This window comes from Sylvia atricapilla, chromosome 16, assembly GCF_009819655.1.
Source record: "Sylvia atricapilla isolate bSylAtr1 chromosome 16, bSylAtr1.pri, whole genome shotgun sequence".
Lineage (NCBI taxonomy): Eukaryota > Metazoa > Chordata > Aves > Passeriformes > Sylviidae > Sylvia > Sylvia atricapilla.
The window spans coordinates 923,848-938,854 of record NC_089155.1 but is presented as its reverse complement, the minus strand read 5'-3'; positions in this window follow the sequence as shown (position 1 = coordinate 938,854).

The following is a 15,007-nucleotide window of genomic DNA, read 5'->3' as shown; positions in this document are numbered from 1 at the left end:
TGTGTTCTTTAATAGCTTTATATCCACATTTGGAGTCACTCCAGACAACCCTCAGGACTCAAGGTGAGGCCAACCCAGAGCAGAGCAGGACGGTCACCCCCTGCTCGGCCAGCAGTGATGGGCCTGATGTCCCCCAGGACAGGACTGGCCCTTGGGGCTATCAGGGCACTGCTGGCTCCTGTTCACTTGCCCTCAGCCCAAACTTCCAGGTGCCTTTCTGTGGTGCTGCTCTCCAACCTCTTGTTCCTCCATCTGCCTGAACACCTAGGGTTATCTAGTCCCAGGTGCAGAAGCTGGCACTATTCTTTGTTAAATTTCATGTGGTTGGTAATTGCCTATCTCTCTGTGTTCCTCCCTGATGTGCTTAGGTCTGAGCAGCACACCTCAGCCAGAGCTGACTTACAAGGCAAATTCTGGGCTATGTCACTTATACTATCAGTGTTATTTACCTAAAAATAGATGACTGAGATGCTTATGCCAGCTGTTTTAACACCAAACTGGTTGCTTTAGAAACTTTTAAATAATCTTGTTTAGTTATCTGCAAGCAATCATTTTAAGTATCATTTTAAGACACTTTCCCAACTGACATGAATAGAGGCTTCTTTGTAGGATATTTTAGGGGAAAACCCACCCAGCTGAGGGCTGGGCCCTGGCCAAGCCCTGGCCCTGGCTGATTGGGAAAAGTGCTATCAGATCCAGGTGTTTCTCTACTAAAAAGATAATCGAGTTATTTTAACTTGCTGATTTGGGCCTATAAAAGCTGAGCCCATTTTCCAGATGAATTTGGAGACCTCACCTATGGGTGGATGCACCACGTGGGATTTTCCCAGTTGTTGGGAAGGGTTTTCTAGGTCCTTGCTGTGAAATGGGGCTCCCCAGTGACTGTGGACTCTGGATGATGGTGGAGTATTAAGGCAATCAGTGGTGCATCTTTCTCAATCACTATCCTTTCTCTTCTACAGCAATTACTACATGCGTTACCTTGCTTATGTTTGTGTCTTGCTAAAGCCGAATCTGTAGTTTTATTGATTGTATTACTTTCCTTTTGTGTTACTTAATTTTCATAGTAAAATAAGACCATTCTTTCCATTGGTGTCTGTGTCCTTGAAATTGCCCCTGCCAATTGGCAGAACACTCCCATACTTTTGCCAAGATTGCTCACACTGACCACACTTTTTTTTTTTTGCCTTAGCTCCAGAGGAAGGTCCCTGCTTGGCCCAGCTGGCCTTCTGCCTCACCTCTTGACCTGTGGTATGTGGGAATTGCCGGTTCCTGTGCCCTTAGGGCACGGTGTTTAAAAAACTACCAGCACTGAGGGACCGCAGCACCTTTGGAAGCATTTCCCCTGGGAACCGTACTTAATGCCTTGAGCAGCCTGAACTCTGCTCTCTTCATGGCCAGGGTGGAAGTTTTCCTGACACTTTTCCTCCTGTCATCCGAGATTTTAAACTTGATTGCTTTGTGGTCTCTGTGGCCAAGATGTTCACCAATTGCCACTTTCCTTACCTACCAGATACCCTCTCTGGTAGCAACAAATCATGGAGGGCACCTTTCCTGGTTGGCTCCCTTAGTACCTGTACCACAAAGTTGTTATCCAAGTATTTTAGTAATTTTCTGGACTAGTTAGTACTGGCTGTGTGGTGCTCCCCGTTAACATCTGGCAAGTTGAAGCCAGACAAAGACAAGGGTGATTGATTAACAGATGTTACTTAGTGTCATGGTCCTGGCTGGGTGGCCCATTGGTAGTCACCAGCTTTGTTTGTTTGTCCCTTTATCTTACCCAAGGATTAGTTACCAGGCAGGCGGATGATGAGGGTTGTAGCTGTGAAAACCTCATTGGCTTTTGGTTTTTATCTTTGTAAACTTCCTTCTGCTGGTAAGCCTGCCAGCGAGGAGACAGCATTGTGGGCAGCCCAAACTCAGAAATTAGGCTCTTGTATTCCAGATTCGCAAACCATCCTGTCTGCTGGGGGGTGAGGGATTTCACAAATTCTTCAAATGAGAATATCACTTCCTTAATGCTCCTTGAAGTGGATTCAGAGCTTCCATGTTTACTACAGCTCAGCTTTCTAGAGAGTCAAATTTAAAAGGTTGTTAACACCCCTGCAGAAAATACCAAAAAGCTGCTATCTCTTTACATATAAGTATTATGTTAATAATAGGTTGCCACATCCCAAATGTTGTACTAAGATGTGGCCTCAAGAAAAAATTGTGGTTAGACTGCAATTAAACAACTCAGGGAACTGAAACTGATTTTCTCTTTAATTTCCCATTAGGAATTACTCTTGTTGTGTTACTGTTTTGTGACTCATGCGGGTTTTTTGTTGCTGTCTGAGGAGTGGTAGAAATTGAAACTGGGGACACAATATGAAGCCATGAAGAAACTGTAAATGTGTAAGCAGTGCTGGGATGTCAGATGAAAGAAGCTGAATGTGTCTTAAGGCAAAAAAATGCTGAGTAAACAGAGATTACTCAGTTTGATTGCTTTCATTACAGTAACCAAGGTTTGCAATAAGCATATAACCCATCTTCCAAGTAGCAATTCTTGAAAAACTGGTTTCAGATGAACATGATGCCAAACTCCTAAAGCTTTTAAAACTTCCTTGAGTGACCAAAAGGGCACTGGAGGACAGGTGCATCAGAGGCAGGTTACACTTGTGGTTCCCAGCCTGCCTGCAGCCTGGGCTCATGCTGCTCTTGCTCCATCTGAGCCACAAGGCTGGGCAGAACTGATGGGGCACAGGGCTCATGTGGTATTTCATCCTGAAAGTTGTACACCTGGGCAATGGCAACATTTGGTTTAAGGAAGCCCACCTTCCCCCTGCACATGAATACCACAGCAGTGCTCCTGTGATCCAATGCTGCCTCTCAGCTGAGGCACAAGGAGCTTGGGCTGCAGCAGCTTTATTCCAAGGACCTCCTCTGTCTTCACTTACATGTCATCCCTCGTGGTTCCCAGCCACACAAAAACAGCTCTGCAAGGGTTTAGTCACACAAATTTCAGCTAGTTGATGTGTAAATATGGGGCTCAAGCAGCTAAGGTTGTGGAACAAACTGGCGCCAAGTCACAAGTGGCTTTGCTGTGAACTTTTCTGTTCCTCAGTAGCAGGTTTGTAGCACTGCTTCAGGGAGTCTACCAACGGTAATCCAGTGGTGGATGCTCCAACCCTGGAAGTGTTTGAGACCAGGTTGGAATGGGTCTTTGAGCAACCTGGTCTAGAGAACGGCTCTCCTGCTGATGGCAGGAGCAGTTGGAACAAGGTTTTAAGTGCCTTCCAATCCCAGCCATCAACACCAGGAAAGTACTACAAGAAACTTCTAAAGTGAAAAAATAAACGGCCCTTCCACAGGAATAATTCCTCTTCAGCCTGAATTTGACCATGTACCATGAGTTTTGTTTACCATTGCAGGGGGACTCATTGGCATAATTCTGGGTTTATCTGCAATGTTGCTTGAGCAGAGATAACTGGGTTTGTTTTGTGTACAGCAGCAGGCAGGGATGGGGAGCCACTCAGGTCACCTCTATTGCACACTAACAAGTCCAAAAATAACTTCGTCCTCCTTTCCCCTATTTCATGTGTTTTGTTTATGAAGGAATTTGTGCTATTCAGAACACCCAAGTGCAGTATTTTTCCTTTCCTGCTACCCAAGAGTGAAACTATTAATCCCTGTCCTTTTGCTGTGCCATGTGTTCATATCATCTTACAAAATCAGCAGTTCTTTGACTGCATCCAAGACAGATGCCCTGTTCTTTGAGGATAATCCTCCCTTGCTGTTTTTCAGGCCACAAATGCAATGGATTCCCTTTAAAAAAAAATTATAAGCTCTCCAGATGTATTGGGCCTGTGGACAGTATGTGTGTCCTTCAACTCCTTCCTCTTCCCAGAAAGCTTCTTTAGGTAGAGCTATATATAGGGCAGTTTTTGACTCTGCTTAGAAGTCAAGAATGGACTGGTGATCAATTATTCCTTAAAAGGCCAAGCACCAATGACATTTGTGTGTCACTTGTGTAGGACAGAGGAAATGGAGAAGGTAGGACATTATTTTGTATCATTGCATTCCTTAATGGATCTTGCCTGGTTTTTGAAATGAATAAAATGTAAGAGATTCCCATTTTCTTACACAGTCTGCCATTTGTTAAAAAGTTGTACTGTTTCAAATATTATGCCAGTTGTAAACCGGTCTGTTAAGCTGTTTGTACCAAAGTTTGTACCCTCAAAAATCTCATTCCAAGTTGTATACCCCCTCTAAAACCCCGGGGTCCCCCCCCCCCCTTCCGTCGGGCTAGGCTGTCGCCGTTCCCTGCCGGCTCCTCGAGCTGCCGGCCCCGCCTAATAGGAAAATCCAAGGACTTCCATGGTGCACCGCTCCAAAACCGAAGTACAGTTGCCGGCAAGCGGACCCAAAAGCCGCGACCCAGCACCAAATCCAGGTAAAAAGGGAGGCACTACAACACCGAGAAGACCCTCAGCTACCTAAAGACTGAATTCTGCTTCTGCCGCCTCGCCACGACCACAAAGGGACTGGGAAGAAGTGACACCCCTAGACCACACGAGCCCAGTTGGGTTGCCGGGAATTCCCGCGAGATCGGAGCCTCCCGACTCTGCTGCGGCGAGAGCAGAAGGTCCGACTGACACCTGATCCTCAGCGGCGACAGGAGCGAGGGCGGCGACAGGAGCAGCGGCGGCGCAGGCGACCCCTCGAGTTCCCCCTTTAAAGAGCTGACTAATAAAGGCTTTTCAAAGGAGCAGGTCTCCTGGCCCGTTTTTTAACAATTTGGGGGCTCGTCCGGGATCTAAGCCACGCCCAGAAGAGGACCAGGACGGGAAGGCGCAGCCCGACCTCGGACCTCCTGGACAGCTGGACATCCCGGACCAGAGGACGTCGCTCGCCAGCCTCGCGGGACGCCACTGAGGGAGCATCGGTAAGAATAACCGGTGGCGGGAGTGGAGACGAGCGAATGTGGAGTGAATGAGTGGGGGGCCGGCAGCTCGGACCCCCCAAGCGAGTTGGGACTGCTGAGTACCCCCGCGAGGGGGCCGGCCGGGAAAAGCAGGAAGCGAGTGAACTGAGAGTGACTGAGGCGTCTCCAGGGGCATAGGCGCCCCCCTCTGGACGTGCGGAGGAATTTAGAGAGTAAGTGGCACGTCAAAGAAGTAAGTGAGGCACGCACCACACTGGCTGAGGCTATAGCCCGGGGTGTCACAGGAGTCTAGCGCTGGCTGGGGTAGCGGCTGGAACCCTAAGGGCGGGTTGCCCAGGCTACTTTCGGGGCTTGTGAGTTGGCACTGGCTGGGGTAGCTGTCGGGGTGCTGGGATAAAGAGTACTGGCTGAGGCTACGGCCCAGAGCGTCTGAGCACCGGCTGGGGTAGCAAAGATAGGCTGCTTTCGGGGTGCTTTGGAGACTGGCTGGGGTAGCTGTCGGGGTGCTGGGATAAAGAGCACTGGCTGAGGCTACGGCCCAGAGCGTCTGAGTACCGGCTGGGGTAGCAAAGATAGGCTGCTTTCGGGGTGCTTTGGAGACTGGCTGGGGTAGCTGTCGGGGTGCTGAGATAAAAGTCTGCATTGGTCGGGGGTATCTTGGGTACGCTTTCCGGGTTCGAGAGGTAGAACTGGTCGGGGGTGCCCAGGGAAGAGGTACGCTGTCCGGGTGCAGGGGAGTAAAGGAGTGCTTGCTAAGGGGTAGTGGCTGAGGCCCTAAGGGCGGGTCACCAGGCTACCTGTGGGGCATTCCGAGCACTGGCAGGGGTAGTGCCCAAACCCTGAGGGGGTCCCTGGGGCTACTTACGAATGCTCAAAGAGTGAGTGAGAGTTAAAATTTGGGCTGCACACCTTTAAACTTGTGTAGGTATAGGGGCACCTTAAAGAAGTTTAATTAAAACAAAGACAAGTAATTTTGCTTTGGGTTGCCCTGAAGTAAAGTTTCTGTCAGAATAAGAACAGCGTAGTTTTTATTTGAGACCCACTGAAAATGGGGGCATACATAAGTAGAGTGGAGCCAGTTGAAGAGAGAGAGAAAAAGATAAAACAAATTCCACCAGACAGTCCACTAGGACAAATGTTAGAGCTATGGGAGTTTGATGAAGCCACTAAAAGCTTGGACAGGATCAAGATGATCCATTATTGCATAGAGGCTTGGCCTAAGCTAGATTTACCTGAAAGATGGCCATGGTGTGGAACTAGAGACCCCTGGATGTGTTCACAATTAACTCAATACTTGAAATCTCGAGGAGATTCAAGTACTGAACAAATACTCTATGCTATCTGTTGGCAGAAACAAGTAGTCAAAAATGAAACAGCAAAAATATGTAAGTTACAGCAAGGGAAACAAAAGAATGAAAAGCAGGAGAACCAAGAAGAAGCTAGCCATAATTGGGACCCCTTAGAACATTTGCCTCCTCCTCCAGTTTATCCCGAAGGGCTACAAACTATCCCTACTAATCCTCCAACCTCATTTGAAAATCATATCCCACCTTCTCAAACTGTAATCCCTGTTCTTTCCCCAACTTGCCCCCCTCCAGCTTATAACCCCTCTTACCCTCTGCCGTTTCCTAACACTGGTCTAACCTCCTCTCCTTCACCATCCACAATCCCTGCACCCCCTCACAGCTGGGAGCTAGGTCTGGCAACTAACAATGCGTCCTGCCAGGCAATAAAAACCCCAGAAGGACCTTACAGTAACACCAGGTCAAAAACCAAACTCTTTCCCCTAAGGGAGGTCCCATTGGGTGGGGCAGTTGGAGGAATAGGGTTTGTCAATGCACCTTTAACAGCGTCAGAAGTCAGAAATTTTAAGAAAGAACTGGGGAATCTGGTTGAAAACCCAGTGGGAATTGCCAACCAGATTGACCAGTTTTTAGGCCCAAATATTTATACATGGGGAGAACTAAACTCCATCTTAAATATACTCTTCAATCCGGACGAGTTTCGGTTGGTTAGGGCAGCAGGAATGCGCATCTGGGAGAGAGAAAACCGAATGGGCCCCCCCGGTGACCAGAAGTTGCCAATAGCTGACCCAGGGTGGGACCCAAACAGAGAAGAAGGGAGGAGAAATATGGAGGATTATAGAAACCTAATGATAAAAGGTATTAAAGAATCAGTTCCTCGGAGTAGCAACACCAAATTAGCTTTTGACAGGGCCCAAGAGAAAGATGAAACCCCAGCAGCCTGGCTGAGCAGGCTCAGACGGAATTTCCAGCAATATTCTAATTTGGATCCAGATAGCCCAGAGGGACAGATATTATTAAAGTTACAGTTTGTCACAAAATCCTGGCCAGATATCAGAAGAAAACTTGAAAAGATGGAGGACTGGCAAGACCGAGAAATAAATGAATTATTAAGGGAAGCACTAAGAGTATATCTTAGGAGAGATGAAGAAAGAACAAAAGCAAAAACCAGGATTATGGTAGCCGTGGCCAGGGAGAGTGTAAGGGATCTCAAAGAGGATGCTAGGGGTGAAAGGAACACAAAATCTTTACCAGAAAAAGGAAGAGGAAGGAACCCACCATCTTGGGGTACTCCTCAGAGACCGAGAGAGACCCGAGCCTGTTTTTATTGTGGAGAAATAGGACACTTAAAAAAACATTGCAAAAAATTGTCATTTGATGAGACTGTCGTAGGGGAGCAAGAGGCATTGGAAAAATTATTGAAAGGAGAAGTCAAAGAGGATTAGGGGTGTCATGGGCTCTATGCGTTAGGGGACCCCACGAAACATCAAGAAGGGCCCATAGTAAACTTTGAAGTAGGTCCCCAACATGAAGAGTTTGAATTTTTAGTAGATACTGGTGCCGATAAATCGTGTATTAACCGACTTCCAGTTGGAATTACAATTGGAAGAAAAACCTGTGAAGTCCTAGGAGCAGAAGGGGAGCCTTTCAAAGCCTCAGTTATAGAAAATATAGAAATTAAAGGAAATTCCAAGAGATATGTCACTAATTTAATATATCTACCCAAAATAGACAGTAACTTGCTGGGAAGGGACCTGCAAGTTCAGTTGGGAGTAGGGATTCTTCCTAGAGAAGGAAAAATGGTAGTACAAATGATGAGGCTGACTATTGGAGACTTGAAAGAAATCAAGCCAGAAGTCTGGGCCGAGGAGGGAAAATATGGATATTTAGATATCCCACCTATAGAAATAAAAATGCAAGAAAATACGCCTCCTATAAGGGTCAGGCAATATCCTATTTCTCTGGAAGGGAAAAAAGGACTAACGCCAATTATAACCCATCTACTCACAGAAGGAATATTAGAACCTTGTATGTCACCCCACAACACCCCTATTCTGGCTGTAAAAAAGGCAGAAAATAAGTTTAGATTAGTGCAAGACCTAAGAGAAGTAAACAAAAAAACAATTACCAGGCACCCGGTGGTACAAAACCCCTACACACTCCTGAGCAGGATCCCTAGAGAACATTCCTGGTTTACTGTAGTAGATCTAAAAGATGCTTTTTGGGCCTGTCCTTTGGCAGAAGGAAGCCGAGATTGGTTTGCTTTCGAATGGGAGTGCCCTGAAAGTAAGAGAAAGCAGCAACTAAGATGGACTCGTCTTCCTCAAGGGTTCACTGAAAGCCCAAACCTTTTCGGGCAAGCCCTAGAAGAGTTACTAAGGCAGTTTATCCCTAAAAATAATGTACAAATCCTGCAGTATGTAGATGACCTCCTAATATCGGGGAGAGAGAAAGATGAAGTGAAAAAAACCAGTATTAATCTCTTAAATTTTCTAGGAGAAAAAGGCCTCAAAGTGTCAAAGAACAAATTACAGTTTGTAGAATCACAAGTCACATACCTCGGACACCTCATTGGGGAAGGGTGTAAAAAATTAAGCCCTGAGAGAATCTCAGGTATACTCTCAATCCCAGCTCCAACCACAAAAAGAGATATAAGGAAATTATTAGGACTATTTGGTTATTGCAAGCTATGGATAGAAAAATATTCCCAAAGTGTTAAATTTCTCTATGAGAAGTTAGTCCAACCTGAACCTGTAAAATGGACTGATAAGGATGAAGAACAATTGAAAGACCTAAAGACAAAATTGTCTTCAGCCCCTGTCCTGAGTCTCCCAGACCTTAAGAAAAAGTTTGACCTATTCATTAACTCTGAAGGGGGAATAGCTTATGGAGTATTAACCCAAGAATGGGGAGGACACAAAAAGCCTGTCGCATATCTTTCCAAACTTTTGGATCCAGTTGCAAGAGGGTGGCCGGCTTGCCTCCAGGCTGTAGCAGCCACAGCTGTTCTTGTAGAGGAAGCACAAAAACTGACACTGCAGGGAAAAATCATTGCACACACACCCCATGATCTCAGGACAGTGTTGAGCCAAAGGGCTCAACAATGGCTGACTGACTCTAGAATTTTAAAATATGAAGTGATTTTAACCGGCACCAGTGATTTGGAGCTAATCACATCAAAAAGTCTAAATCCTGCCCAGTTCCTCTCAGGGGAACCTACACCAAACTTAGAGCACAATTGCCTGGAAATCATAGATTTACAAACAAAAGTAAAGGAAGATCTTGAAGATACACCTCTACCATGTGGGAGGGTGCTATTTATTGATGGATCATCTAGGGTGATAGAGGGAAAGAGAATATCAGGCTATGCAATAGTCGAAGGTACAGAAAGGGACAATTTAAAAGTTATAGAAAAAGAAAAACTGCCCCCCCATTGGTCTGCCCAGTGTTGTGAAGTCTATGCCCTCAAGAGGGGATTAGATTTATTAGAACAAGACCAAGGTACAATCTACACAGACTCGAAATATGCATTTGGAATAGTACACACATTTGGAAAAATCTGGGAAGAAAGAGGCTACCTAAATTCAAAGGGGAAAAATCTGATACATAAAGAATTAATTAAATTGGTATTAGAATCTCTTATGAAGCCCCAAGAAATAGCAATTGTACATGTCAAGGGACATCAAAAAAAGGACACATTTGAAGGAAAGGGCAACCAAGTAGCTGATCAAGCAGCCAAACTAGCAGCTCAAAGGCTGGGAGAACCAATAAAAATTCTTACTTTAAATGATGTACCAGCTAACAAAGTTAGTGAACCAATATATGATGAAAATGAATTAAAAGAAATAAAAAAGTTAGGTTTACACCAAGGGAAGCAGGGGGAATGGCTGACCCCAGATGGAAGAACATTCCTAAATAAAGCAATAGCTCGAAAAATACTGGCAGAAATCCATAGCTTAACCCACTGGGGCACCCAAGGGTTGTGTGATCATTTCCTGAGGGAACACCTATGTGTTGGAATCTATAACCTAGCCAAAGCAGTGACTGAAGGATGCCTAATTTGTCAAAAAGTAAATCAAAAAGTAATGAAAAAGCCCACACCAGGAGGAAGACAAATAGCATTAAGACCCTTTCAAAGTATACAAATAGACTTCACAGAAATGCCTCCAGTACAGGGATATAAGCACCTTTTGGTTATAGTAGATCACTTAACACATTGGATAGAAGCCTTCCCTACAAAAAGGGAAACAGCACAAGTAGTAATAAAAATACTATTAGAACACATCATCCCCCGATATGGACTGGTAAATAACATCGATTCAGACAGAGGCCCCCACTTTGTAGCACAAGTCCTGCATGATGTTGTTAAAGCCTTGGGAATTAAATGGCAGTTGCATACACCCTGGCATCCCCAAAGCTCGGGGAGAGTTGAGAGGATGAATAAAACCCTCAAAAATGTATTGACTAAATTGATAACAGAAACTGGAATGAATTGGCTAAAATGTCTGCCCCTAGCACTCTTGAGAATCCGAGTTCGGCCAAGGTCAGACATAGGGGCTTCACCATATGAGATGATGTTTGGACTCCCTTTCTTACTAACTCCTTACAGCACTGCAAATTATTTAGAAGGGGAGGCAACCACTCAAGAATATATTCAAACAATTGGAAAGACATTGGCCGATCTTAAGAGAAGAGGGTATCTTCCTCAAACCTCCCCCTTAGATGCGGATGTACACCAAATAAAGCCAGGGGACTGGGTCCTAATTAAATCTTGGAATACCATTCCACTAACTCCCAAATTCGAAGGTCCATTCCAGGTCCTGCTCACAACCCACACTGCAGTGAGAACCCAAGAAAAGGGTTGGACACACATATCCCGAGTAAAAGGACCATTGCCACTTCCCAGTGACTCTGTTACCCCAGCAGAGACTCCCTCTGAATGGACTACCATTAGAGATCCAAACACACTTAAAATAACCCTCAAGAAACGACCAAAGCCCAATTAGATCATAAAATGTTCTCTGTAAGTTGTTGTTCTAAGTTATTATAAAGTGTTAAAAAGGTTGTGATAATAATATCATTACAGATCTCTTATAGGGCACACCACAGAAAGCCTAATCAAAAACTGAACAAGTGGGAGCACACTGAAAGAAACTCCATAAGGCCAGCTAAATAACTTCCCCAACCCAAGAGGCAAGACCAGGTGAGATCGAGATAATAGTTCATACTGGACTCTTGGGAGGACTAATTATAGTCCTATTGATGAGCAAACCCACCGAAGGAGCATGCCCTAAGAATGACTATCCCACTTCCCTAACCCAAGAGGCAAGACCAGGTGAGATCGAGATAATGGTTCATACTGGACTCTTGGGAGGACTAATTATAGTCCCATTAATAAGCAAACATGCCAAAGGAACATGCTCTAGGGGCTACCATCTCATCTATGATGAAGAGAATCTGCAGTCCCTTATAAGAGTTCACACTCATGTGAGTCCCACGTGTTTTAATATAACCCAAGTATCTACTTGCCAAAAAAATGAAAAACAATATTGGATGGTAAAAATTGCTGCAACGTTTATGCAGCACCTAACTAGAGAGTGCCCTATAAGAGAATTGTTTTACCAAAAAAATTTAGACAATCCAAAGGGAGTTGCAAATTTAATAAAAGAAAAGCCACTGAATGAAATTGATGAGCCCCTTAATAAAAACTTACCAATTGACTTATTTATTGTAATAAGCATCCTTGCCAGCTTCCTACTCCTTCCCTGCATATTCCCCTGTTTAAGTCGAACTGCAACCATTCAAGCAAGCCCCAAACCTACTGAAATAAGACTAGAACCCCAAACTGAAGAACTGAATAAAGCCAAAAGAATATATAACCAATACCAGAAATTAAAAAAGATATACTCCCATGAATCAAAAAAACTGTCAATTGATGCGGGCAAAGGCCCGATCAAAGAAATAGAGGGGGGACTGAAATGAATAAAATGTAAGAGATTCCCATTTTCTTACACAGTCTGCCATTTGTTAAAAAGTTGTACTGTTTCAAATATTATGCCAGTTGTAAACCGGTCTGTTAAGCTGTTTGTACCAAAGTTTGTACCCTCAAAAATCTCATTCCAAGTTGTATACCCCCTCTAAAACCCCGGGGTCCCCCCCCCCCCTTCCGTCGGGCTAGGCTGTCGCCGTTCCCTGCCGGCTCCTCGAGCTGCCGGCCCCGCCTAATAGGAAAATCCAAGGACTTCCATGGTGCACCGCTCCAAAACCGAAGTACAGTTGCCGGCAAGCGGACCCAAAAGCCGCGACCCAGCACCAAATCCAGGTAAAAAGGGAGGCACTACAACACCGAGAAGACCCTCAGCTACCTAAAGACTGAATTCTGCTTCTGCCGCCTCGCCACGACCACAAAGGGACTGGGAAGAAGTGACACCCCTAGACCACACGAGCCCAGTTGGGTTGCCGGGAATTCCCGCGAGATCGGAGCCTCCCGACTCTGCTGCGGCGAGAGCAGAAGGTCCGACTGACACCTGATCCTCAGCGGCGACAGGAGCGAGGGCGGCGACAGGAGCAGCGGCGGCGCAGGCGACCCCTCGAGTTCCCCCTTTAAAGAGCTGACTAATAAAGGCTTTTCAAAGGAGCAGGTCTCCTGGCCCGTTTTTTAACAGTTTTGCCTCCTCATGTTGCTTCCAAGAAAAAAGTTTCTTCTAAAAGGGTGGGACTCAGCCAGTTTCGTTTCAGTGCTGATGGATCAACACTGAGATACCCAGAGGGGATGGAGAGAGACTCTCAGCCAAATGAAAATTAGACAGCAAACATTACATGTTCTTTGCTAACAAAAGCCAAGAAGTGAGAAAACAGGATGTTTGCTTGTAAGAGGAAATTACTGTAGCATGACAATAGAGCATGTGAGCTTTGCCCTTCAAAATAGAGACCTCAAGAAAAGAAATAAAGGGCTATTTACTATTACGATGATGGGAGGTTCTGCAGTATTTTTTTTCTCTCCTCTACACATCTGAAAGGGAGAAGGAAGTGGGGAGGAGGATGCAGCAACTCCAGACATGCATTGTGTTGGCTTGTGGCTGGCTGCCAGGTCACTCAGATGTGCTCTCACCTCCTTTCCTCAGCAGAGTGGGAAGAAAATACCACAAAACAGCTTTGAAATAGAGACAGGGACCTCATTCACCAGCCACCATCATGGGAAAAAGACAGGAACTGAGGAAGATTAATTGATTTCCAATTAAAAATAGGCTAGGATAACGAGACACAAAACCAAAACCACCTACTCCCCACTCAGGCCTTTTTGCTTAGGCTCAACTTCATGCTTGACTATCCTACCTCCTCTGTCTGCAAGTGTTGCATGGGGATGGGGAAGGAGGATGGGGTCAGCCTGTAATGCTCTGTCCCTGCTGCCCCTTCCACCCCACGCCCTGCCCTTGCTTCAGCATAGGATTTCCCCACAGCTAAGTTCCTGCTGGGAGCCTGCTCCTGTGTGGGCTCTCCATGGGCCACAGCTTCCTCAAGCGCATATCCAATTGTTGCAGTGTGGAGTCCTCCATGGGCTGCAGGGTGGATCTGTCTCATCGTGGCTTGCACCACGGGCTGCAGGGGATTCTCTGCTCTGGTGCCTGGAGCACCTCCTGCCTCTCCTTCTTCCCTGGCCTTGGTGCCTGTAAGGCTGTGGCTCTCAAATCTCCTGGCTTCTCCCTCCCAGCGACAGTTGTGCCACAGTGGATTTGCCTCCAATGCCTCTTGAGCCAGCTCTGCCCAACATAGGAACAGTTTCTGGTGCCGAGGTACAGAGGCCACCACTGCCCTTGTTTCCCAAATCTGGCCATGTAAACCGGACACATGTATGCATACTGCTGAGGGATAAAGTGCAACCTTCCCCGTGGGAGCCCATGCAGCATTGCAGTGAGCACAGCCTGTGCTGAGCATCATAGAACTGCTGGGTCACACAGGGAGCTTGAAGGTGTCCAGGGGTCTGGACGTCTGGGATGTCCCTGTTGGGGCTGGTGATGGCAGTGGAGTGACAGGCTTTTCCCAAGAAGGAGTGCCTGGCACACCCCCAGTCCATGGGGTTGCTGGGAGCAGTCAGTGGGTTCCCCTAGAAGCTGTGCTGGTTAGAGTATGTCATCCACTGGCCATCGTGTGCAGCCACACATGTGGCAGACAAAGCTCTGAGAAGGCTCTCGGGGTGGATCAAGGCAGCAGGGATTTTGCCAGCCTTGCTCTGTGGGGTCTATAATGAGGAGCCAAAGTTTTAGGCCCCTTCGGGGGCCTCTAAGGCACTCAGAGGCCTTGGTCAGCTGTGCTGTTTTCATGGATATTGGGACATTACATGAGAACAAGATACGTAAAAATCATGTGTCTCTGCCTGGGATGGCTGTGGTGTCCATTACCATGGCTGGGAGAGACGGGGCACCTGGCACCTGTGGTGAGGCTGTTTCCATGGCTCTTGATGTCTTTGGAATGAGATCTTGAACGAGTTCAGCAGCATTGTTTGAAGGCAGCAATGCATCACGTCTTTCGGGAGCCGCATGCGGCATCTGATGTTTGCGATGATGGCTAGGACTTGGGATGACCAGGCAGTGCCGACGCACGGTTCCGGGTAGTCCACGATATCCCCTAGAGCGGGGCCGCCGCCAACACAGCGGGTCACGGCAGCGAACACGCAGCGGTGGGCCCCAGAGAGGACCCTGCGGAGTGAGGCGGCTCCGCGGGCGGGCGGCGGCTCCCCTCGGGGCCGCGGCCCCCCGAGCCCTCAGAGCGGCCGCCCGCC